The following is a 26,765-nucleotide window of genomic DNA, read 5'->3' on the forward strand; positions in this document are numbered from 1 at the left end:
ACAATTCCAAATCATGACTGTCAGTCACAAGGAATGACCTGAGAACCAGTGCACTGAATGTATGTTTGGAAGTGTGTTTTATTGGAGGGGGGCAGTGAATAGATATTCATTCTTCTTGCTTGTTGAACAAGACTACAGCCGTTCTTTCTTAGCACTTGGACTCTGTGGTGGAAACAGTGCCCATTTTTGAATAAAAGTCAATTTAGATACAAAAGACACTACGATGATCGACTAAAATTTTAGTATCGACACAGCCTGCCGAAAAGATGAGAGACTGTACTCATTTGATCCTTCTAGTGTCTCAGACTCAGCGGTATGACTTCAATTTGACAGCAGCTGACCGAGGCGAATGACCACGAGAGGAGAGTTGCCGAGTGGAGCCCGTACCCGCAGCATATCTCTCAAGAGACGGGAAGGCGCGTGCCCCATGTATCACACAGCCTCGCCCAGCTGTGAACACAGTTTGTTGACACAGCCTGTCAGCAGCCTGCACATCCTGTCCGTCATTCTCGTATGAGGCGAACAATTTACCCACAATAAGCCAGCTCAGTTTTGCATGTTATTGTCCCCCACAAACACTTATGCATAAACACATATTTCGCTTCTTTTTCAAACCACTGGACATGCACGACGATACGCACTGAGGTACTAGACTAAATGAATTTTGGCATAAGAAATTTTTTAAGCCAATTGTGCTCGTGTTTAATTTAGTGAGTACTTCTTTTTAATTTGTGCCAGTGGCTAGCCAAATGAGCCAAACAATTAGCGTTCAAATGATCAAGTAATTTGAAACACGTTCTTGAAACATAATGTTACTTGATACTATTAACTCTTTAACGTGACATTTTGAGCCTACCACGTAAAACATAGGCTGAAGATTCTGTTGTATTCATTTTTAATTGATTTTGGGACGAGGTTTCTCAAATCTAATTTTTTATTTTTTTATCGTTGAATAGAAATTTGCTATGAGTTTATGTCCTTTATATTTCTAATGTTTAATTTTAAGTATAATTCTTTCTCTAGTCATACCATTAATCAGCTATAGTTAAGTATCGCCATCAAGGGAACTTTACTCTTTCAAAAAAAGTGAAATGGATTATGTGACAATGCAATCAGTATCACTTTGTGATACAAATTAATATTCGCAGTAGTGTTAACTTTGCTGCTAGGTAACAGATAGCAAGTAGCTTCTGGAGTAATACTCTTACATTCCTTTACCCTGAAATGTCCTGCTTGGTGTAAAGCCTCGATCATATTGGCGCTTTGAAACGGAGTAGTTTCCAACACGATTTGCACCTGTGGGTTCGCACGACTGCACGGCCAAAGATGGAATTGTTTCCCTTGTCAGCAGCTCAGCGTGCGCCTTCGATATTCTACCATCGCGACCGCAGGTCAACTGTTACTGATGGCGTGACGAATGTGTGCATAACGTAAGCTAAAGGAAACACACGAAACCTACCTTTTACCATTTCAAATGTGAGGAAATTACTGGATTTTAGAGAGCAGATGTTGTCATCCCATCCTATTTGGTCACCAGCATTTGTGCTGTGGCACCAATGTCACAGCCAATGTGTGATGACAAAGCAGATACCTTGTACCAACGACTGGTTGGTAAACTGACATACAGTAAGTGATGGTGGAGAAGTTTTGGCAGCCTTCCTCTGAGTTTTGATGTATTGAGGGAAATTCTTCCTCGTCGCAATGGTGTAAGTCGAATCCTCCCCTCCAAATCGGTTTTGAGAACACAGAGGAATCTAGAGGAGTTGCGTAGTCAGTATAATAGCGCGCGGCCCAGAAGTAATATATAGAGAGAAGCGCCCAGTCGCAGCCTGTCGAACACTGCTGAGTGTTGGGTAAGTGTCGATGTCAGCGTTAGCGATGCCTTTGCTCTGAACAGCCCAAAATTTGTGGGATTTATTCCGCAACTTCTGTTGCTTCTTCAGTGGTTTCAGTTACTTTGATCTTCGATCCGTTTTTTACCTAGCACTTGCCAGTTGTACAGATTTGGAACGCCAGTCGCGATTCAGTAGCAGTCTCCTATGTAGTTTGAGGTACCTACCAGCTATTGACAGTACACTCTATACAAACTGAGCTTCACTTACGCTCTCATGTGTTGTACATTTGCATACATCAACGTGTATTCTGTTGTAGCACTGACTTTGTTAAACGGTCACTTCTGATTCACATAAATCGGGAATATAGTTCAAATGGCTCCAAGCACTATGGAACTTAACATCTGAGGTCATCAGTCCCCTAGAACTTAGACCTACTGAAAGCTAACTAACCTAAGGACATCACAAACATCCATGCCCGAGGCAAGATTCGAACCTGCGACCGTAGAGGTCGCGGGGTTCCAGACTGAAGCGCCTAGAACCGCTCGGCCACAGCGGCTGGCACTGGAATGTAGTGAACTCATTTTTAGATCAATTACGTTTTTTATCTTGAAGTAAGCAGTAATTTTTAATGTAATTACGTGAATTCTTATAGCAATTTTGTACAGAACATTAATTGTAAATTTTTTAATTGTGGTACAGACATGGGAAAAATAAACTCATACAGTAATGCTAAGGAGAGTATTATCGCTTTTATAATCTTTCTTACAATTGTCCAGGTTAGGCAACCTTAATTCTTTTTTTTAAAAAGGAAAAGTTACCAAATTTTCTCGCACCCTACGTACTGCTGTCACTGCGTGGAACACTCTCCACGTACAGTGAATGGCACGCGTTCCACTGCAAAACCGGTGCCCCTACTTGGACTATTTAATTTGTGCTGTGGAAAATTTTATTAATTTATGTAACAGATGGCTAAGGAGAATTTTTATTTATATTTACCTCAGTGCTGCGAGTATAGGGAGAATTAGTTGATGTAAATAGCGCAGTTTGTTGGTATAATGTTGTACTAGGCTTGAATTTGCTTGTATAACGTTTCTATGTTGAGGACGTAAGTATGGTATGCTCTTTGCCCACTCCATTGCCGAGCCCCAGCACGTCTCCATCACACAACACACAAAATACCGAGAACACGAAAATATTTCACACATTTCGTATGAAGCAATAAGTATATTCTTTGATACTTTACAAGTTTGTACTTCTATCTGATCATACAACACAAGCGTGGTATAATTTACTTTTATTATAGTTTTTTAATAATATACGAGTACAAGTGCTTCCATATGTCAGTGTATTTTTATGGGAATTTTTTCAGTTTGAAGAACCATGTAGTAGAATATGTTTCCAATAGAATGAATGCTTTGGTATCGTGATACAGTAAGAGCGGATGTAGTAACCAACTTCTCAATTGATTTAGAGTATGTGTGTGTTTTGAACACAATTCATCCTAGTATACGTCAGATCATCTAGGCATTGTCTTCAGTCATAATCATTTTACACTAATTACTCTGTGGGTATACTATTGTTTTAGTTCGTATATCCTTTTTATTACACGTATTCCAAATAAATTTACCCGTTACACCAGTGAATATGACTGTGTGGAAGCTTCTGTATAAATGTACTTTTGGATTTCGATATTGTTGTCTTGGCATCAGGTCAGCTTTCTCCACCCATGATTCAAAGCATAAAAAGCATCGGTCGGCGATCATGCAAAACACATGCCCAGCAAAAAGCCTTTCATTAATTTGTGCTACACACTGATCTGAGCATAACTTCATCAGCGCCCATTTTGAAAGCGATAAGCAAGTGATGTTATAAAACAGCTGAAACTGCCGTTTCCATTGATTTATATTTAGTCTTTCTAATGTTACTTCACATCATCAGAAAAAGCAAGAAAAAAAGATGTATATGAAGTTTGAAATCTACTTGCATCAAATAAAGACTGGACAGAATTATTTCAGTCTGCCCCAACTCGTTCCGCCCCAATACTACACTTCAGATTAATAATTTTTATGCAGTATAACAACTGACGAATTCAACGTTTTATGTAACTAACGTATAGCAAATTCCGCGTGCTTTATGATTCCATCTCATTTAAGGGCATATAATTAACAAGGAAGGGCTTATCTTGCATTGACATTCACCAAAAATACAACTGGAAACACGAAGGACAAACGTTTAGTTACAAGTCTCACTCCAGACCAAGTCAAAATGTATGTCGCGCCGTTCCTTGCATTCAGAGATGTAGTCACACGTCACTGAAATTCTTCGTACCAGTCTTCAGTTTAAAATACAGCACAGTCCCTTTGAGTCCCCCACCCAGGTTTGCCCCGAGTTCCCCTGTGCTACACAGTCCATCTCAAACCTAACAGCACTAAGTATCGATGGTTGCACTACTTTTCTGACGTGGAGGGAATGAATAGTGAAAGACAATGAAATGAAAACAAGAAATGTGGAAAAAAGTAAGGAAGTTCCCATGGAACCTTTTGCAGCGTAGTCGAAATAACCTTGAGAATATGTGGACCCGACTAGGAACAATCTGCCGATGGGCTGACACATTTCATTTAAACTCATACCGCTGCCTGCAGTCACCACAGTCCCACAAAGCTGATTATAATAAATGTACATGTTCTTATTACAACATACTACAAATCGAGCATGCAGCAGATCTCATGGTTCATGTAGTCAACCTCTGAGACCATTGAAAATGTAGTTGAAGGAAAGCGCTCTTCAGCAGTGGATGAGAAATATTAGGGACTTTCCTGTCGAAGGGCTTGCCACAGGAAATGGAAATTCCTCCTTCCACGGAAGGTGGAAAACGGTACAATTTTCCGAGAATTAATACGTTGCAAAAATAAAAAGGTTGATAATAATGATGATAAAATTGTTCAAATTGTTTAATGTCGATTAGTTAAATCTCTGGCTGTATGGCTATCTAATGAAGTGACACTAATTTTCTTGTGAACTTGCCAGCCATTATGATTATCTCCTTGCTAACACTGGCTCTAGCAAATTAATAACACAGATAAAGGATTAATTTTTCAGCACTCTGACGAAAGGGGCAATGTTTCAAGCAGTAAACAGTCCTATGTTCTTTCCTTCAGTGTTAATATACTTCGTTTCCTGTTATTCAAGGAAAAATCACGCAAGACCTAAACTAGATTCATCAAATCCATTCCATTGGTGTGTTATCATCATTTCATTATCTAAATGCTACATTAACTTCCAAACAAATAGAAATAGTTTTAGGAACCTTGTAACATCCACGAGATAAATTTTAGCTACAGTGCGACGAGAGGAAATTATGCCTTTAACAGTTATAAACATTATCTATTCGACATATGAATAAACAGTGAAAACGATGATAAATAATAATTATTTATATAATATTTTATGATTTCATTGGACATATCGATGTGTATCACACAAAGACAATGATAATTGTAAATTCCTTTTATGATCTGCGTTTGTCTTCCTTTGTTTTTACCTCTTGTTGGTTGGCTTTTGTAGGTTCAGGACGCAAGACGCATATCAAACTGAGGTCTATTAAGAAATTGTAATTATTTGTTAATTATTACTTCAGAATAGAGTTCATTATTATTATAAATATGAGTGAATAATTATTTGTATCTTTAATTCCTCTATCAGTAAGCATTATCTGTGTTAATTATTTCTTTCCGCTGCAAGGAGCGCAGCCATTGATGATATCAATTTGTATCGCGTTTTTTTGTCTATGTTTTCTTACAAAAAAAACCAAATGTTTGCTTGATGGAGTCCAAATAGTGCACAATATGAAAGTAAAGTTTAATAAACATTTAAATACATATACTATTTGCTCTAACAATAGAAAGTCTCTATCAATTGTCTGCGGCCATCTTAACAATTATCTCAGCGGCAAATTCAAATTATGCAACTCTGCAGACATAAATGCCGAAGGTAATACAAATGTGTAAAAATAAATGTGCACCGGTGGTCCCGAACTCATTTTAATGAAAATAATTCGAATCCGATTGGTTGTTTAAGAACAGTGCTCATAACACGATCCTTATAACAAACTTTTCTGGCTGATGTATGGAGCCGAAATTAATTATGCACGAGTAGCGAAGAATATTGTTTCAGGTAACAAACGTCAGTGTTGTGCGCGGCTGATAGTCGGTAGTTTTAATGATAATTTTGCTGAAAATAACTGTTCCAATCATAATCAATAGTTGTATAGAATCTGTTGAATGAACTGTGATTTAGTGACACTTACACAACTTACTGACAACACTTTAACACGACGTTAACTTGGAGTTCTTTAGCAACTTTACCAAATCTGTAGCCGGGAGAAAAATTATTTAGTAATTACTAAGTGTAATGAAATAAGATTATCATTTTCATTTACAAATTAATAAAATACCAAGCCACCGAATAACACAGCGAACGCCACAACTTTATTTCCTGTCATTCAAGGATAAATCACGCAAGACCTAAACTAGATTCATCAGATCCATTCCCTCGGTGTGTTATCATCATTTCATTGTCTAAATGCAACATTAACTTCCAAACAAATAGAAATGGTTTTAGGAAGCTTTAGGTGAACTGGTAAACAGACTGACGGAGTAAATCGTTATGTGTTTTTCTTTCACAATGGCGTGCTTGAAGTAAATATCACTGTCTCGGGAGATCACCTTTCAAAACAAGAGTTGGGGCTTTCGTGATTGCACCATAAGAAAGCACTGAAAGACGTTGTAATGAAGCCTGCAGCGGCTAAGGAGAAACAAATTCTCAGCGAGCACGGAGCCTCTGAAATGTGGCCCAAGCTGTGGCAATAGAAGCCCAGTGGGAGGATGTCTTTCGCAGCAAATGGGCGCCCATCAGCCAACTAATAGAGGTCGGTTCCCAAGAAGCCTCCTACCATCGATTCGGGTCGCCGTGCGGGCCACGCCCCGGAACAGGCGCTGTCAGTCTCGGCGGATCCGAGCCGCAGATTTCGTACGGCGCACGCTTTATGGAGCGTCCAAGCATGCTTTCTTTGCAGTGAGGAGTATTCAGAGTAAATGCTCCTAAAAAAGCAACGTAAGTTTTTATACATGAATGGTGTGTCGATTTTATCATTCAGAACACATACTTAACATTACAGCGTCTCCTGTACAGCAGCAGCATGCAAATAATTTAGTCTGAAATTTCACCTCCAGTGCTTGTCGAGAATGTAGCCCATATCGACATTCAACTTCGAAATCTCTGGAACGCAGTCAGGACGCTGAGACAACATTTTCAGGAACGAGGATGAGGAAATACCATATTGCTTGATTATACGAGCTTCGGAGTTACACAATACACGCTGTCTTCCCCACCGTTGATATTTTGCTCTCTGGTTACTTTATGAGGTGACCACAATGTTTGTATGAGGAATTTACGAGGGTAAGTCAAAAAGTACCAGCACAACATCTTTATAAATTATTGTATCAGTAAAAATTAGATGACATCATACCAACAACGTCACTGTTTTTCAATGCACTTTCTGCATTGTTGCACAAGATCTCCAATTCCCTCAGAAGGAAATCAGTAAAGCAGCATGCCACCGCTTCCTCCACCTCTTGACCAGAGGTGTATCAACTCCCTCCTGAGTCACCTTGAAGTGAACCGTATCATTATAACCCGTCGGGACGAAATAAAACTGTCTACAAGCAGCTCCAGCGTCTCAAAATCCATATTCTAAATAGTTTGAACGGAGCACTGTAACGCTGACTGTTTACTGTATACCGTTTTTCCAGGTAATGTTTCAGAATTGTTTCTCGTGCGTCGCAATAATCTGTGAGCATCACTCGTCCTGCACTGAGTTGACTATTGAAATTTTTCGATTGAGAATCCTAGGTATTTCCAGTCTGGCACTTGTTCAGTTGTTCAAAGTGAAGATTAGGTTCAAAAACATTTCGTCCTCTTTATCACAGACGTAAAAGTGTTGACGATTCTCAGATAATAACGCTTGTAGCCTTTGTTTCGTTGTTTTGTGATCCATCTTCAATAGACTTTAAGGAAAGCTTGCCTGTTATGGAAGATATGGTAATGAGAAATGTGGCTCATGTTTTGCTAACCACTGAACCAACTGTAAGTACGCCACGGAGTTGCCCGATGTTGGGATCGGTGGTAGGTCGTCCCCTTCTTTCTTTGTTCTTCACGCTTGTGCGGCCGCTGCTTAATTGTTCAGTCTACGGGTAAAAACTTGAGTGAAACAGTGTTTTCGTTTTGTGTTGAAAGTCTCCTACGGCATCCGCTCTTGAGACAGCCAAAAAAAAAAAAAAAAAAAAAAGGGAATGAGAAAACGCTGCTCTTCTTTGATACGGCCGGCTGGTGTGGCCAAGCAGTTCTAGGCGCTACAGTCGGGAACCGCGCGACCCTACGGTCGCAGGTTCGAATCCTGCCTCGGGCATGGATGTGTGTGATGTCCTTAGGTTAGTTAGGTTTAAGTAGTTCTAAGTTCTAGGGGACTGATGACCACAGATGTTATTAAGTCCCATAGTGCTCAGAGCCATTTGAACCATATTTTTCTTCTTTGATGCAGTAGACAGTGGAGCAACTTTGTTTCCCTCTTCATAAGAGCAACTTAAACTATATATGTAAGACTACGTTTTATCTGAACGCAGCTCATCACTGTTTCCTGACTGCATATGCTACAGATCTCCCCTGTAAAGAAAAACATCACGATTCTTTTGCGGAGTCCGATATTTTGTGTTGAAAAAGTTGTCAGAACTTCTGACGGGCGTTCATCTCGTCTGCTTTCCGGCTTTATTTTACTTTTGACAGCTCTCGCGTGGCGGTGGTTTTAGCTTTTACCATTGTCTTGTCCCGTGCACACTCCGCTGAAGAACGTTGCGTATCTCCGTCACATGGTACCATAACGTACTTTTCCGTTTGTTTTTATTCTCCTGTCTCCAGCAGCGTTTCAGGCAGACTCGGATTGCTGTGTTTGCTTTCCATGCTTGTTGTTCTTTTGTCTTACCTTTATGACGTCGTTGGCATTCGTGACGTATACAAATAAATTATATATATAGTTACCGTTAACTGAATTGAATGTAATTTTGTTAATTTCTATTTATTGTGGCAAAGCAAGGCTTGAGAGGATTTCGATTGTTGCCGTGGAGCGGACAGGATAAAACTTACCGAACTCATGGAATCTATGTAGTTTAAAAACATGAACTTTAACGTAAATTAATTATCTGTTGGAATTTAAAAAGGTTCTTATAACGAAATCTCTCACATTTACAGTTACTGTTAACACCGAGCGAGGTGGCGCAGTGGTTAGACACTGGACTCGCATTCGGGAGGACGACGGTTCAATCCCGCGTCCGGCCATCCTGATTTAGGTTTTCCGTGATTTCCCTAAATCGCTCCAGGCAAATGCCGGGATGGTTCCTTTCAAAGGGCACGGCCGACTTCCTTCCCCGTCCTTCCCTAATCCGATGAGACCGATGACCTCGCTGTCTGGTCTCCTTCCCCAAAACAACCAACCAACTGTTAACACTGAAAAATAAATTAATACTTCAGCGCGTAATGGCCGACCAGAGGCTGTATCGGAAGATGAACTCGCGGCGCAAATTACTGAAATAATGCTTATTAAAAATAATTAGCCACTGCGAGCATTTGAGGTGACAACTATTACAAAGAAATTCATTTTGTAATAATAATAAGTTTATTTTAGTAATAAATAGGAATAACTTACATAAAATATGTGTAGCCGCTCAATGGCTGCCTTCCGTATAGCGAAACAAAACTGTGTACCACAAAATACGTCCTTCCTCCTCGGCCGTACAATCGCGTCTCTTTCGATCCTTTTTTATTTTCATAGACATTAAATAAAGATGCTATCACTGCATATCAGTTGTTTCAAGAACATTAACTATATCTTTTACACTAATTATATTCATAAAATACGTAAACTACGATTTACAACCGCTAAAAATGTCAATATTTATGTGACGTACCGTCACACCTTCTTGACTTAACTATTTCAGCACTAATCGCTGTCGATATCTCAGTCTATAACAATGACCATACAGTGAAGCCTTTCAAAGCAAGATTTCAGATTTTGATCTTACGCACCGTGAAAACCTCGTTCGTATTCATCTCCATCGAACATGGTGAAAGTTTCCTTTGGTGACCATAGGGTGAAACCTTTCAAAGCAAGATTCCAGATTTTGATCTTAGACACTGTGAAAACATCATTCGTATTCATCTGCATCGTACATGGTGAAAATTTCCATTGGTGATATTTTTGGCTCTCATTTCCATATCGAACCTCGTTCGTATTCATCTCCATGGCACGTGGTGAAAGTTTCCTTTGGTGATTATTTTTCCTTTCATTTCGAACTCGTACTGGCTTGCTTTGTTGGTTTAACTCCGCTGTTTTTTAGCTTTGGGTTACTTTGTCATTTCTAACTGCGACAGAAACCAAAGATGCCTGCTTGCAAAAATATAACATGAATTTGACCCTGTTTTATAATCTTTGTAAAACGTGCAATCTGATTAAAGCCGGAAGTTTACTGCTAATGTCTTTAAGTAACAAAGAGGATCCTATGTGTTAATGATCTTCCTAATAAAGCTGTTCTTGAAATGGTGCCTGTGCGTTGATAATCTTCGTAGCAAACAGATCCTGAAGTGAAAATATCTTACCTCGTAAGGTAATTTCTTGGTGCTTGCTGCTCTCTGAGCACCAGCTGCAAATTTGTAGCTGCAGTTGCTCAGAGCTTAGTGCAATGCTTGAGACAACAAGTAAACTATTTTATACACATCACGGAATGAGACACTCAATTAAATAAAATATACTTGGATCGAAGATGTGGATAATGTTCTTAGGTGAAATATTTCTTTAACAAACTGTTATTAAATTATCTGATATATTATTACTTGTTTGAAATTCATGTTACAACACTCATCAACACTCACAAAGGCTCTTATTGATATTAAACTCGTACTCTCTCAAACGTTAGACAAATAATTGATAAACAAGAAAAACACATGGCAGTGAAAATAACTCAATCTGTAATAAAATTTCTACAGTTCCAAGATATAGATATCTCATTCAACGATGGTTCCAAGACTAATCGCGTAGATAAAAAAAATATGACCTTCATTCCTCTTCATATGCTCTCCTAATCTCATTACATCTCATGTCATTCTAAATAATTGATCGAATCTTTCTCGGTTATTTCAACAATATTCAGACACAAATCATTTTACTTAAACACAGATACAGTCAACTTTACGTCTACATTGCCACGAACCCTCTGCTGACATCTGTGTCACTACTTCCTTAACGATAGAACTCACCCGCCACCCGCTGCCAAGCAGCAATGACGAAACAAGCACATCTGCCAGCGACATAGCTACTCTGACCAAAGACTGCGCGAATAGTAAGCAATTCCAAATTGTCGCATAGTACTTGAGACATCCAAAGTATGTACAAATTGCCGAAATGCAAATAAAAAAAATCCAATAGATCTGTTTCAGTAGCAGAGGAAAAACTTGCAGTTGTCCTTTGCAATTATACACAAATCGAGCACCTACGAAAAAACTATTTATTTACGCACTGATCTAAAGTTGAAAGTCTTCCTCTCCATCACCCTTAGAGATTCAACACCGCATAAAAATGGCACTACTATTGTTGCTGCTACTAAAGTAAACTCTGTCCACAAGCCCTGGCGGGTCCATCGGTACCGACCGACCACTGTGTCATCATTGCCCATTACGTCGTGGGATGCAGTATGGCGAGGTGTGGATACAGCACACCATTTTTTCGGAGTTGTCCCTTCTCGTGACGTGGAGCCGTTATTAATCGCTCAATCAGCTAGTTAGCAGGCATCACGAGGCTGTTCTAAACCTTCCACCACAGAAATGTACCTTGCAGCACTGGAAATCACACTTATCACACAGCTACAGAGGCAGGCAATTACCACTATTACAACTGCTACTTCTATCACCACCATTAATAATAACAATTATTATAATTATAATTATAATAATGATAGTAATAGTAACGAAAATAGGAACTACAGTAAGTTCACATTTATTAACATTGTTTTCAGTAATACTATCATAAATGTATCCCTTAGGACTGGAAATTATGACACACAAAAATGCTTTGGAGTAGTGCAGATGTGATCATTTTTTGCAGAAGTTGACTAGTGTCTTGGAAGAGCGAGTAGATGCCACCGAAGGTAGAAACTGATTGATATAAGAACTAAAGCAGATATGGCTGCACAATTTTGGGATGGTGTTGGCAATACGACAGAAGTACAGAATCGCATGGATGAAACCGAGAACTAGATGTTTAGTTTTACTCGATGGTAAGTGAACTATCTTCTTGGAAGAGATGAAAATGTTTTATACTGTAAACATACTTACAATCTTCTAGATCTACATCTACATCCATACTCCGCAAGCCACCTGACGGTGTGTGGCGGAGGGTACCTTGAGTACCTCTATCGGTTCTCCCTTCTATTCCAGTCTCGTATTGTTCGTGGAAAGAAGGATTGTCGGTAAGCTTCAGTGTGGGCTCTAATCTCTCTGATTTTATCCTCATGGTCTCTTCGCGAGATATACGTAGGAGGGAGAAATATACTGCTTGACTCTTCGGTGAAGGTATGTTCTCGAAAGTTTAACAAAACCCCATACCGAGCTACTGAGCGTCTCTCCTGCAGAGACTTCCACTGGAGTTTATCTATCATCTCCGACGCTTTCGCGATTACTAAATGATCCTGCAACGAAGCGCGCTGCTCTCCGTTGGATCTTCTCTATCTCTTCTATCAACCCTATCTGTTACGGATCCCAAACTGTTGCGCAGTTTTCAAGCAGTGGGCGAACAAGCGTACTGTAACCTACTTCATTTGTTTTGGGATTGCATTTCCTTAGGATTCTCCCAATGAATCTCAGTCTGGCATTTGCTTTACCGACGATCAACTTTATATGATCATTCCATTTTAAATCACTCCTAATGCGTGCTCCCAGATAATTTATGGAAGTAACTGCTTCCATCTGCTGGCCTGCTATTTTGTAGCTAAATGATAAGGGATCTATCTTTCTATGTATTCGCAGCACATTACACTTGTCTACATTGAGATTCAATTGCCATTCCCTGCACCATGCTTCAATTCGCTGCAGATCCTCCTGCATTTCAGTACAATTTTCCATTCTTACAACCTCTCGTTACACCACAGCATCATCTCCAAAAAGCCTCAGTGGACTTCCGATGTCATCCATCAGGTCATTTATGTATATTGTGAATAGCAACGGTCCTATGACACTCCAGTGCGGCACACCTGAAATCACTCTTACTTCGGAAGACTTCTCTCCATTGAGAATAACATGCTGCGTTCTGTTATCTAGGAACTCTTCAATCCAATCACAGAATTGGTCTGATAGTCCATATGCTCTTACTTTGTTCATTAAACGACTGTGGGGAACTGTATCGAACGCCTTGAGGAAGTCAAGAAACACGGCATCTACCTGTGAAACGGTGTCTATGGCCCTCTGAGTCTCGTGGACGAATAGCGCGAGCTGGGTTTCACACGACCGTCTCTTTCGAAACCCATGCTGATTCCTACAGAGTAGATTTCTAGTCTCCAGAAAAGTCATTATACTCGAACATAATACGTGCTCCAAAAATCTACAACTGATCGACGTTAGAGATATAGGTCTATAGTTCTGCACATCTGTTCGACGTCCCTTCTTGAAAACGGCGATGACCTGTGCCCTTTTCCAATCCTTTGGAACGCTACGCTCTTCTAGAGACCTACGGTACACCGCTGCAAGAAGGGGGCAAGTTCCTTCGCGTACTCTGTGTAAAATCGAACTGGTATCCCATCAGGTCCAGAGGCCTTTCCTCTTTTGAGCGATTTTAATTGTTTCTCTATCCCTCTGTCGTCTATTTCGATATCTACCATTTTGTCATATGTACGACAATCTAGAGAAGGAACTACAGTGCAGTCTTCCTCTGTGAAACAGCTTTGAAAAAAGACATTTAGTATTTCGGCCTTTAGTCTGTCATCCTCTGTTTCAGTACCATTTTGCTCACAGAGTGTCTGGACATTTTGTTTTGATCCACCTACCGCTTTGACATAAGACCAAAATTTCTCAGGATTTTCTGCCAAGTCAGTACATAGAACGTTACTTTCGAATTCATTGAACGCCTCTCGCATAGCCCTTCTCACACTACATTTCGCTTCGCGTAATTTTTGTTTGTCTATGTTGGCTATGTTTATGTTTGCTGTGAAGTTCCCTTTGCTTCCGAAGCAGTTTTCTAACTCGGTTGTTGTACCACGGTGGCTCTTTTCCATCTCTTACGATTTTGCTTGGCACATACAATGCATATTGTACGATGGTTTTGAACTTTGTCCACTGATCCTCAACACTATCGGTACTTGAGACAAAACTGTTGAGTTGAGCCGTCAGGTACTCTGTAATCTGCTTTCTGTCACTTTCGCTAAACAGAAAAATCTTCCCACCTTTTTTAATATTTCTATTTACGGCTGAAATCTTAAAGAGTAAAGCCACAGTTCTTAAAACAGAGGGGTTAGTGGATAAGCCTCTGTCTCTCTGAACACAAGAACTCATTAACTCCATCACAGTCAGAACCCAATGATGCGTCTGCATCTGTTCTGTTCATTGTTCGATGAAGGCTATGTAGTAAGGTGTGTGTTAATTAATAGCTTACCGTAAGTAAGTGACGCATTCTATCTTTCCTTCAGTCTTTCGTGAGTGAATCATAAGCTACATACCTATTACATTCAGATATAAATCCGAACAGGAATTTGTGGAGATACTACAAGAAATGGCAGAACAGATGCTCAGAGTAACATCTGAGTCAAATTTATGAACATGGCACACCAGCCACAGACTGCACGCAGCACAGTCAGTGATTTTCATACAGAGCGCTACATGTCGTGACCCACATAAAAAAATACCAAACAGCCTGCTTATGGTTCAAATGGCTGTGAGCACTTGGGGACTTAACTTCTGAGGTCATCAGTCCCATAGAACTTAGAACTACTTAAACCTAACTGACCTAAGGACATCCCACATACCCATGCCTGAGGCAGGATTCAAATCTGCGACCATAGCGGTCGCGCGGTTCCAGACTGTAGAGCCTAGACCCGCTCGGCCACCCCATCGGCAGGCTACTTACATAACAGCGCTACGTGGCGTTACCAACACAAAAACCTAAACAGCCTACTTACATAGTAGCCTGCTTACATAGCCCCCATGCACCCCACAAAAAAATTTTACAAATTGTGTTGGCCAGTGCCCAGTACAGATTTGAAAAAAAAATTTCATAATTACAAATACAAAGATATCAAATGCACACACTTATTGATACACGGATAGCCAAAAGCAAAATTTGTTTTCATTCCACAAAGTCTGATCAGTAAAATAAAATGCACTCAGAAGTACTGGATTTCCATGCAGTCTTGAAGATGTGGTGTTGTCCTTCCAACAGAAAGACAATGCTGATTCTTGACATGCAGACAGGTAATGGGCCACAACAGAGCAAGCCCACAGTAGAGTCAGTCGAAGTTTTGAAGAATATTGGTAGGTATGTCATCATAGAGCAGACCCACTGTAGTCCTTGTAGAGATAATGGTATTGGTGGGCTGTTAAAGGTGCTGACCCACTGCAGTCCTTGTAGAGATAATGGTATTGGTGACCCATCAAAGGTGCAGATCCACTGCAGTCCTTGTAGAGACGGCCAGCAGGCCATCTGTTGCGACTGTGCAGTTGCAGAATCACCATCGAAAAGTTTTGCGGACAATATAGCAAGTCTATAAACCACCACTTGTGCACTTACAAGGTTTTTGGAATAGTCCTTAGAACCAGCAATGCTGTTAACCGGTCCCTTGCTGAATCATTAACACACATGCAAACACTAACAGTCCCAACTTTTCACATATTGTGCATATACATGACCAACAGAAACGTGTGCAGTGAAATGAAACTTAATAAGGAGCTGGTGTCTATACAATTATAAATTTACAACATAAGAATACAATTACAAAGGTACAAAATACATCATTAATGAACATAACAGTGCAGATAACATTTGTAGTAATACGGGGCTTTACAAAAGAATAGAAATAAACATATAAATCAGTGTTACAGGAATTATGACATAAGTAAAAATATAAAAGATCAGAATAGCTTTCGAAAATAATGTCTATACATCTTTACAAAATAAATAACATTTTAGTAATGTAAATTATATTTGAAGATAACAGTATTCCTCATCATAGTGAATGTAGCTTAGTATTAGAAAAATTCTACAACATAAATCTTATTAGATAAACACATAAAGACAGGAAAAACACAAATACACAAGGGTACACAAACACATAGCGGAATAACACAAAAAGAAAGGACATGGTTCGTTCTCAGTGTAACATTGGGTGCTGCAGTCCAACCCAAATCTTCATTCCATATATCTTTCCTCTTATTTCAACATTTGTTCATGCAAAAAAATTCTATACAAACCTGTTGTCCCTAAAGCCTATTGTTTTGTTCATATCCTCTTTCCTAATAATTATTTCACATTGTAGAATACTCATTTTGGCCCAAATCTTTTTCATATAACTTCTCAATGCATTCTTTTCCTATTCTTCATAGCTCATTCTCTTATATAGACTACCCCCTCTTAAGCTAACCGAAATCTACTGAGCTCTGATACATATACTAAGGGATGAGGCAAAGTAGCAGCACATAACAAATTAACACAAACAGCAACGACAAAATTCAGTACCACTATGCCTGGCAAACAGCAGCAGCAAATGCTATAACTTATATCTAAACATGACAAAACAACAAGCAGAAAAAATAGTACACCTAAGACAACAATGCAGATAAGGGAAATGTCTGTCATTAAAGTGGTGCACCACAACAACTTATTCTACAAATAAAATACCAAGTACCTGAAAAGAAAATTATGTATGCAGTTACTGTTATTAGTCTCTTCTCATTGTTCTTTACTTTCCAATTACTCCTTTTCCGAAGAATGTGGATCACAAAATTATTATTTAATAGATCTGTTGACAGAAAGTGTTCACATTAGCAAATGCATTTAATGTTGTTTTGTAAAACCAATGCTGCAACACAGCTTGAAACCAGATATTAAGTGAAATAAGGAACTATGTACAAAGCAAAGCATAAAAACATCATTTAATAGCCATGTGGCATTTCATAAGTCAGTAGAAATTCTCTCAACTCTCATAGAAAGACACTTGTCATAATCAGGTGTGCAGATGTAAGAATATTTCCCATCAATTCATAAGCATTTAAGTAAGTAGCACCAAGTACAAGCTCCACAGTATAATCATATGTTTCCATGTAATAGCGTGTCATATTTGCGATGCTTTCTACAAAGGAATGTCAATAGCGAGGTTAATGGCCTCTTTTTTTCTCCATCTAATGGCTTTTACTCCAGGCGACTAACGCAGCTGGGTGCCCACAATGCATCACGTCAAGGTCACTTAGCTCTCTTACCCAAAAATTTATGACAGCAGTTTCTGCTACAGTGACAGTCTCATATAAAAAATTTCACAGATCGAAAAATTACAGTAGAAATGCTTAGAAACGAAATCTCATGAATATCAGTGTTGCGTTACATTCACACATGCACACACGTTTCATAACTCTTAAAGTACGATTCTTGGTTTCCAACATCCTTTTTCACAAACCAGAGTCCCGAACTTCTATTCATTACTCCTTACCTTATTACACATATAAATATTCGTTGACACTTCTTCAATATTTCATCATAATAAATATGTAGGTTAATCAAATTCCTCATATAGCATTAGCTTATTGATCATAAATATATCTCAACAGCATAATACACATTGTCATCATAATAATAACAGCATAACACCTCAGCCAAATCTTAAAAAAGTTGTAGCTCTACAATAATTTCAAAACCTAAAAAATATTCTCTGCTCATTTCAACAGTGTCATATATCTCAAATGTACTTTAAAAATCATGATCCCATACCAAATACGTCATTCAAAGCTCTCATAGTATCACACTGATTCCGAAAAAAATGTGAAGAGTTCACAAAGTACAGACAAAATACAATTTCATAAGTGTGAAGTTATCTAGCTGTGTAATTGCGTAAACATGTGTCACTGATGTAGTAAAAAAAAGTTTGTCTCTCTCAGTCAAATGATCAGATAGCTGTGTAATTATGTGATAGAGAAATATGGTACCGATGTGTAAAGTTGTATAAGCAAATACCATATCAGCTAGGGCTCTTAGCACTTGCCACACGCTAAGTACACAAATAGGCATGTACCCCCTGAGGATTAATGTAATTATATCCGCCGGTGTTACAGATTACAGCAATGGAATGAAATGTATCACGGAAAACCTTTGTATCTTTGTAATTCAGATATCTTTAAAAATAAATGTTTTAAGTACAAAATTAATCTTTCAAATACGTGTACTGCAGTGCTAAACTGTGCGTCTTGTTGTAACATAATCTCTGTCATTACTTAAAGGTTAAAAATGTGCCAAGTGCCGTAATTATTGTCGTCCATAAGCAATGTTCTGTAAAAGTCGATGTACTTTCCTCATAATAAACAAAAGCAAAATGCCATGCGTATAGATATCGTAGTTATTATGTACTTTACCGTGATCATGAAACTACTATACTGTAACGTATTGTTGTGATACGAAAAAGGCTGTCTCATTGTAGCTATACCACATAAGTTACTACTAAAACATGTTTTACTTTCCAGAAGAATTAAAAAAACTGTGTAGATATAAAACAGATACAGCGCAAAAGCAATAATATAAATTGTGTCACTCATTAGTAGCGTCGTGATATAATTGTGTACTTGTGAAGTAAACCAACCACAATGTCATCTGGTATCTCTCAGAATGTAATTTAAATCCAGAATGTATTTTCAAGTAAACCAAAATTTTGAATTAAAACCTCATTAGCAGTACCGGTATGTGTTCTTAGTATGTGAGCCTTATAGTCGTAATTGTGCAACTAACAAGCAAGAATGTGCACACACAATAACACTGTGTCGTCTGTTCAATATAACAATGCATTTGAAATTACTGTCTAAATATCTTCCCTAGGTTCTAGATTGGATAGTTAACCTCAAAACATTGTTGCATGTTAACAGTTTCTAAGTGTGACAAAGTGTACTAGTAACTTGAAGTGAAAAATGTTATAGCAAAGACTAAGTTGAAAAGTAGATTATCTCTCAATAAACGATTTTACATGTGAAATGTGGGGCAATCCTTTACCGTTCCTAGTATTTAGAGTTTCATCTTCAAAGCAATTATCATGTTGTATACATTGCTAAGGAATGCTAAAATTTTTATCAAGGTTAGCGTCTATAGTATTTTTCTCTGAGCCAGCCGGCGCACGTGGCTGCCTGCGGTGCGAGTCATGGTCTGTCTCTTTGTTGGCGCCCATCGTTATTAGGATTAGGAGATCTATCCTCTACAAATTCACCTTGTCGAGAGGGCTCTGCCCTGTTTGAATCCCGCCAGTTCTGATGAAATTCAGGTCTGTCGTTACAATTTTATCATGTGTCGTCATGTCGTTAGATTGCATAGTTTCTTTCTTGTCGGTTACGTGGTGGAGAATTTATCCCTGAATCGTAACTGCACGCTGAACTGTTCCATCTGAAGTTATTCTATCTGCCTTGATAATAATTATTTTGGTTCCCATTTTGTCTGTTTCTCTGATTTTCTCTGTCACAGTCATTACCGTGGAGAGGTGATCTTTCTCTGTAATTATTACTACTCTGCCAACGGTTGTCATACGGGTGGTGTCTGTTCTGGTCACGATTTGCGTTGTAAGAATAGCCTTGTCGTGTCCAGTTATTATTTCTTTCATACCGGAATTGTGACGGATGTGACGTGTAATTGTTGTGTTCCTGTTTTCGCGTCCGGGGATTGTCATCGTCAATTTCTTATTGTTGTAACAGTCCCTGAAAAGCTTCAATGTCGTCTTTGCAACGTCATGCCAAAATAATATGTCATAAATGTTCAGGGAATTTGATTAAGCAAATGCGGATGAGTTCTGAGGGGCTGTATGCGTTTGACAGATACTGATTCTTATGCAACATGTCTACTAAATATTTCACAAGACTGGAAGATTCAGACTGTTCGAAATGTTTCATCATTATGGTGCTATGTTTTACTTGGTCTTGTGTTGCTTGAGACCAATATGCTGAGAGGAAGGCATGATTAAATTCTCCCTCACTGTGACAATCGTGAATGATCGATCACATTCTTACAGCTGGTTCATTCTCTAAGTAGCCACACATAAATTCTAATCTGTGCTCTAATGACCAGTTGGGAGGAAAACATTGAGAGACTTGATGAAGCCACGCTTGTGGATGAATGTCATTGCCAGAGTTCTTAAATGTTTTGAATTTACGTGTAGTAATGAACAGCTTATAGTCGAAGTCATCGTGTCGGCGAGTGGCATGTCGGTCACTGTTACGTCGTGTCGGCGGTTCCATCTCAAAATTCGATACACCTTGCCAATTTCTTTTATAATTCCCGAAGTGCCCTGTCTTATTATTTTGTGGCTTTTCCGTATTTCTATGTCCTCTTCCCGTGTTGGAGCACGAGTGTCCTCTGAAATATGAAATCCTGTATTACTTGTGCCAACTGATCTTGTACTTCCTGGATTTATCTTTTGTATTGCGTATTAATTTATTTTGATTTTGTTTAAATTTCTTAATTTGTTCATAGTCTTCTGTGTCAATGAAGGCTACGGGTCTTGTGTCATTCACATCATCGTCTACCTTTGCAGATAAGTTAGTGAACTGATCCGAAAGTTCGGCTACTTTCTCCGATAATGAACTGATTTCCTCAGTGTGTTTTACTGAACCAAGTTTCAGAGTGTCCATTTGTGTTGAAAACGTATCTACTATGTCCTTTAAGTTTTCTTGAGTTTTTGCAAGTTGCGTAACCAAATCGGTAGATGCAACTGAGTCAATTTTAGCTTGCAAGGTGTCGTGATTTTCATGAACAATAGTTTGCAGTTACTTTATGGCTGCTTCGTGATTCTGTAATGCCGACTGATCTTGTACTTCCTGGATTTATCTTTTGTATTGCGTATTCATTTATTTGATCGTGTGAGTGTCAACGTAAGATTATATTTTGTTATTCATGTTTCTTAAAATGTCATTTTATGTGTATTGCTTTCGGTTTAATATGTTTTTAATTATTTGCGATACCTAAGTATCTATGTAATGAATAAACTAACATTATTCAGGCCGCCCGGCTACCCGCGCGGTCTAAGGCACCGCTTCCCGAGCGGGAAGGCGTGCCGGTCCCCGGCACGAATCCGCATGGCGGGCTAGTGTCGAGGTCCGGTGTGCCGGCCGGCTTTTGGGTCGTTTTTAAGGCGGTTTTTCATCTACCTCGGCGAATGCCGGCTGGTTCCCCTTATTCCGCCTTAGTTACATTGTGTCGTCGATTGATGGGCAAACATCGTTTCCACGTACACGTACACTGTAATTATTCCACCACGCAAACATTTAGGGTTACACTCGTCTGGTATGAGAGTTCCTGGGAGCGTCCACAGGGGGCCGAACCGAAAAATAGCCCTGGGTTCGGTGTGGGGCGGCGGTGGGATGGGTGGACTACTGTGGACTGTTGTTGGGTTGTGAACCACTGAGGGCTACGGCGGGACGAAGCCTGTCTGTCGTTTCTAGATTACCAGTTTTAACACACACCTACAACATTATTTTGAATTTTTATAGATGGATAGACTAGAAGAAAGAATTTTGAAGTGACTGGAAAAGACGACCAAGAAAATGTTGCAGCAGCATGTGTTAGTGCCGATAATACTGGAAGTGACCTAGACACTGGACACAGCAATCACTGTACCGAAACAGAACAGTCATCCGATGAATGTGAGGTGGAAATGTCTTCCATCCAAGTGTGAGGTCAGTTATTTTACTTACACGAAGACAAACAAACGAATTAGAGTTACAGTCCAGGATGGTCCAATGTGAGGACAAGATCTCATAATATTGTAATTGATAAACAAGAGATAAAAGCTGTGGCAAAAGACTCCAGAGATATTGTAGACAATTTTCTTCTTTTTGTTAGTAAAGAAATGCTGACTGACAGAGTGACGTATACGAATATTCATATTAGAAAAATCAGGGCTCGATTTTCAAGACAGAGGGATTGTAAAGAGACTCATGTCATAGAACTGAAAGCTTTTATTAGCATTTTATACATGTCTTTTACCAAAAAAAATGTGTCATTTGAAGGTGCAGGAAATGTGGAACAAACACGACTGAGCTCCTGATATTTTTCGAGCAGTTATGAGTAGTACTAGATTTCTTTTTATGATGACAGCTATACGGTTTGACGATTTCCAACCCACACAGAGAGGTCTAAGTAAGACTACCTCGCCCCAATTCGTGAAATATTTGTTTCGTTTGTAGCAAAGTGTCGATCGAATTATCAGGTAGGAGAAAATGTAACATTTGTTTCGATAACAGTGCATCAACTGCCGTGAATCCTTTATCACAAGATATATTATGCACTGGTAGAAATATAACGACCGATAATTATTTCACCTCGATTCCATTGGCTAACGACCTGATGAGCAAAAGAACAACTATAGTTGGTAGGCTACTCTCAGGAAGAATAACAAAGAAATTCCTCATTTTTCCTGGACACTAAAATAAGACCAAAACCCAGCAACATCTTTCGTTTTCATGAGAACAAGATTCTGGTTTCTTATATACCAAAGAAAAAAAAAGAAAAAAGTTGTGTTTATGATAAGTACACTCCATGAAAATGATCAGATTGATTCAACAGCTGGGCTACTTTATTAAAGTAGAACTAGATTTCAGCTAGTAACTAGCCATTATCAAAGCAAAATATACATAGGCGACAGTGTGAAAATCACAACTCATTGCATAAGCTATATCGTTTGTACATTAGATTACATACCAGTATATCAGAGTGTTAATACATGCCGCAGTACGTTGTTCGGACTCCTGTCACAGTTCATTCAAGACTACTGTACAATGGAGGTAGATTTTGCGGAGAACCCATCAGCTGGCTGTATGGCGCCCTCTTTATAAACTATGTAATACGTAAAATTCATAGTAAAGCGGTTATGGTCTCTAACAAAACATAAAATTTGCATAGAAACAAAACAAATTGAAATACAAGTAAAATTATTGCGTTGCTGTCTTACTTGTTACATTTAACAGTTTGTCTTTGAAGGTGTAAAAAATGCTAGCTTCGCTCCTTATGACCCAATTGTTTTGTTATTCCTTACAACGCAATGGTAACGCCAGATCCGTAAAAAAAAAAATTCTAAAATATTTACAAAACACTAGGAGGCATATGATGTATGCTGCGACTATTAGAAATGATTTCATTTAAATATTTTTTCTTTTGTACTATTTTTCTCTTTATTTGTCATCGTGACGAGGTATGTGTTTACCCTTACTTAGTGAATCGTTCATAGACGGCGCCAAGTATCATTAAGATATATCGTTGGTGTGAAGTATAGGACCCAGTGGGTACGATATAGGACCTATATTCTTGCCAATATGTAGTAGCCATTAACGTACGATGGTTATTTGAATGTACAGAACTTTTTCCATGTTACATTGCTTTAGATGCATGTACATCGTTAATAACAGCAATTCAGTGTTTTTTTTATTGTAATTATAATTGAAAACTGGTTTGAAGTTGCACAGAGATCAGTACCCTCTACATCTGTTACGACACGGTAAATCACACCAATTCAAATCAACTCTAATATTCGCAGCATGGTCGATGCAGTAATGATAGCATAAGAAGCAGATTAACACTTAGTAATAACTTGAATACAAAGTAATAATTTTTATTTGATAGCTCGTTAGGAACCAGCTTTTCTCTTCTTAGGTCATCGTCACGAAAATTATCTGATGATTGACTAAGAAGACGAACTATTAATTAAATATTGAAATCGAACATTAATACTCTGTATTCAACTTATTAATATGTTGTAAGTAGCGTGAATAAAAAGTCGGTATGTGTAAGAAGCGTAAAGCGCACTTTGAATGTATCCTGGTGGTAAAAGAGCCTCACATACTTTGAATAAGAAAATGCTATCTGACATTAAAATCAACGTAAAAGATTGGGTCGCAACAAACTATGTTACACGAAAAATAAGAGGTTGTGCTGAGTAGGAAAATTACTTAATTTATTCGCAAGAAAAGTCGCAAAAGAACATTCATTCAAAAGTCACTGATAAGGAATGGGATCCAACTGTTATATGATCCAGGCATGGTTCACGTGAATTAAATATTGAGTAAGCTGGCATTTCCATACAACATTCCTGAAAACAAGATCTATTCCAAAGCATTTGTTTTAAATATAAAAGGGACACTAATTATTGGACATGTGCTCATGAAAACGCTGTGGATGAGCTAACAAGGAAAACTACAAGGTAAATGGCGTGGGTAACGGAGACGTTATATCGGTACACTGGATGAGATTGGAGGCAAAATTATTTATACCTTAAAACAGTGATTTAATGCATCTATAGAACTGCTGTTGCCTGCTAACTAAGTACCATTGCTTGTGAAACGCTATACGTTTCACAACAGACTCGTGTGCCCACATGGTTCGCGGAGGCACAGTTTCTATGTACCGTGGCCAAATTTTAGTAACATCAAACCACGCAGTCGCGAACTGTTAGCATTTTAGAGAGGACACATTTGAATAGACAAATGATATTGGCAAAGAGCCAACACACTCTAATATTAACGCATGTAGACGGTTTCCACAGGACATAAAGTAATGAAACAAAGAAAATTCACAAAGAAGCAAAACTTACCAAGATTCGGAAAAGATTAGAATGCACATACACGCAGTTGCAGGCACACAAACATTCACAGTGAAACGAGGGCGCTTCAATATGTACAACACCTTTTTGCTACATTCTTCTAACGGATCAGAGTCAAGTCTGCAATAGGAATCAAACTGAAAGTCTGCAGAAGCCTTGCGTTCCTTGGTGCGACCCAGCAAATCAATCTTCATAAGATGAAACGCGAGACCAAAAGGTAAAAGCTTCCCTCTTGCTATGAGACATCGCGACACGCGGTTAAGTCAACTCACCGTTCTTCGTAAAGACCTCGGCTGCAGACCCTCGGCGCGCTGGAAGCAATCTGACCGTCTCACAAACTCCAACGTCTCCCACGCGACCACGTGGTCAGGAAAACACAGAGACGAGGCCTCCGCCACCAACCTAACACCGGTAACTTTCACACAAGAGGAGCAAACGTCTTCTGTACGACCACCGCTGATTCTCTGCAGCAGACTTAACCACCGTATAGCAAAATGAAACACACCCACATTCATTCACTCACGCATGCTAGAGAGTTCGGTGTCGGTGGAATGCAAATAAAATGATTATGAAATGGGACCACAGGACCCTTTCAGTGTCTGTGTTCCTCCAAGAACCGGCGGAATATTTCATAAATACAGACAAGCACTGCCAATGTGGGCACTCCTGGCTAAAGGAAGTCTACTGGTAGCAAGCATCGCCGTTGATTTGAGAAAGAAAGCTCTGAGTATATGTCTGTGGAGCACAGGATTGTATGGAAATGAATCTTGGAATGCAACGAAACAGAAAAGAAGAGAATCAAATATCTTTTGAGACGTGAAGCTATAGCAAGTTGCTGAAAATTAGATGGAGTGAGAAGAAAGAGGAAGTTCTCCATAGAACAGCCAAGTAGCGAAGCATGTGACACGCACATGCGTTTTTTTCTCAGAATTTTTCCTCAGGTTTTCCTAGGTGCTTGAGGGAAACGTAAGGGAAAAACCGTGAGAATACTGAATTGTAATATGTATTCTCTGAGTTGTCATTCTTCTGACAAGTTTGATGTTGCCTGCCATGAATTCCTGTCCTGCACTAACCTCTTCACCTCAGAGTACCACTTGCACCGTATTTGTTAAATGCATTCCATCTTCTCTCTTCGCTTGCAGTTGGTACTCTCCATAGCTCCCACAAGTATCCTGGATGTTATACCGTAATGTCTCGTCGTATACCCTATCACCCAGTTCTTTGTTCTTGAAAGAGTTTTCTAGACATTCCGTTTCTGCCTGAGCCTGCGGAGAACCTCCTCACACTTTAATTTAACAGTCAATCTAAATTTCAACACACACATATAGCACCACATCTCTAACTCTTCGATTCTCTCTTTCTGCTATTTTCTCATAGCGTATGATTCAGTACCGTATAATACTGTATATCAAACGCACGTTTTCGGATAATTTCTTCCTCAGATTAAGGCCGACATTTGACATACGACTCACCTCCTGATTACAAATGCCCACTTTTCCCGTGCTAATCCGCTATTAGTATCGTCTTTGCTTCGTCCGTGGTAGTCATTTTGCCGCCTAGGTAGCAGAGTCCCTTAACTTCATCTACTTCATAATCACCCGCCGTAATATGAAGTTCTTCGCTAATCTCGTTTCTGAGAATCCTCAGTACTTTCGTCTTTCTTCTGTTTGTCCTCATCCCATTTTTCGTACTCATTAGACTAAACATTCCATTGAACCACTCTTGCAGTTCTTCCTCACTTTCGCTGAGGCGAAACAAGGCCCCCGGAGTAGACAACATTCCATTAGAACTACTGACAGCATTGGGAGAGCCAGTCCTGACAAAATTCTACCATCTGGTGAGCAAGATGTATGAGACAGGCGAAATATCCTCAGATTTCAAGAAGAATATAATATTTCCAATCCCAAAGAGAGCAGGTGTTGACAGATGTGAAAATTACCGAACTATCAGTTTCATAAGTCATAGCTGCAAAATACTAACGCGAATTATTTACAGACGAATGAATAAACTGATA

The sequence above is a fragment of the Schistocerca serialis genome, chromosome 4 (assembly GCF_023864345.2).
Source record: "Schistocerca serialis cubense isolate TAMUIC-IGC-003099 chromosome 4, iqSchSeri2.2, whole genome shotgun sequence".
Lineage (NCBI taxonomy): Eukaryota > Metazoa > Arthropoda > Insecta > Orthoptera > Acrididae > Schistocerca > Schistocerca serialis.